Source organism: Hakea prostrata, chromosome 1 (genome assembly GCF_041222555.1).
Source record: "Hakea prostrata isolate BN-2017 chromosome 1, UWA_Hpros_2, whole genome shotgun sequence".
In the NCBI taxonomy this organism is placed as follows: domain Eukaryota; kingdom Viridiplantae; phylum Streptophyta; class Magnoliopsida; order Proteales; family Proteaceae; genus Hakea; species Hakea prostrata.
In genome coordinates this window covers 78,849,544-78,851,057 of record NC_142600.1, presented here as the reverse complement: position 1 = coordinate 78,851,057, position 1,514 = coordinate 78,849,544, and positions in this window count along the sequence as shown.

Sequence of the window (1,514 nt, the reverse complement as noted above, 5' to 3'; positions counted from 1 at the left end):
AGGTTCCAATGTTGATTCCTCATTTTAATATTTCTCCTGAGATTCTGTAGATGATCCTCCTTTGGAAGATGGAAGGACCGGACAGGAACAGCTGGTGGATGATATATAGGGGGAGACTAGACCTTTGAAGACCTATCAAAGAAAGCAAGACCTATCAAAGAAAGCAACACCCCTTCTGAACCAAGCTAGTCAAAAGCTTTAGTTCCTGGCCCTGAACAATTTGTTCCTCCATGTGAGTCTGTCTTTGACCCTTCTTCTAATCCTACTTTGGACTTACCAATTGCATTAAGAAAGCAGTCTCGAACTTGCACCAAACATCATATTTCCAATTATGTTTCATATCAGTCATATCTTCAGAATTTCAAAGTTTTATTTCCTCTTTGTCCTCTACTTCTATTCTTAACACTTGGCAAGAAGCATTATCTCACTCAAATTGGAAAGAAGCTATGGATGAGGAAATGCAAGCTTCGGAAAAAACAAAACGTGAGATTTGGTGACTTTGCCCATAGGAAAGCAGACTGTTGGGTGCAAATGGGTGTTTGTGATCAAGTACAAGGTAGATGGGACTGTTGAAAGGTACAAGGCAAGATTGGTGGCCAAAGGTTTCACTCAGACTTATGGCGTTGACTATCAGGAGACATTTGCCCTTGTTGCCAAGTTGAACACAGTTCATACTATTATTTCATGTGCAATTAATAAAGGGTGGAGTTTACAACAATTATATGTGAATAATGCTTTTTTGCATGGAGAACTCCAAGAAGAGGTATATATGGATTTACCACCTGGGTATTCTACTACAGAGACTTATAGGAAAGTGTGCAAGTTAAAGAGGGTTTTATATGGGTTGAAACAATCTCTAAAAGCGTGGTTTGGAAGGTTTCATAAGGCAATGATATTTAATGGCTATAAGAAAAGCAATGCAGACCACACTTTGTTTATTAAAAGAGATGGTTGCCATACTACTATACTTTTAGTATATGAGGATGATATTGTGATCACAGGTAGTAGTGAGGATGAGATTTCAGCATTAAAGACATTTTTGGGATCTGAATTTGAGATCAAAGACATGGAAAAACTAAGATATTTCATAGGTTTAGAGTTGGCATATTCTACTAGCGGTGTATCTCTATCCCAGAGGAAGTATACATTGGATCTTCTTGAGGAAACTAGAATGCTAGGATGTAAGCCTGCTGAGACTCCTATTGAGCCTAACCTACACTTAAAGGCAAAGGAAGGAAAACCAATTGACAAGATAAGGTATCAAAAATTAGTGGGAAAGTTGATCTACCTATCTCACACTAGACCTGACATCACATTTGCAGTTAGTCTTGTTAGCAAGTATATGCATGATCCCTATTCCTCACATTTGGATGTAGTATATCGGATCTTGAGATACTTGAAGACTACTCCAAGAAAAGGAATTTAATTTTAGCTCATGGACATTTGAAGATTAAGGCATATACATATGTAGACTGGGAAGGATGTTCAGATGATAAGAGGTCTACCTTTGGGTA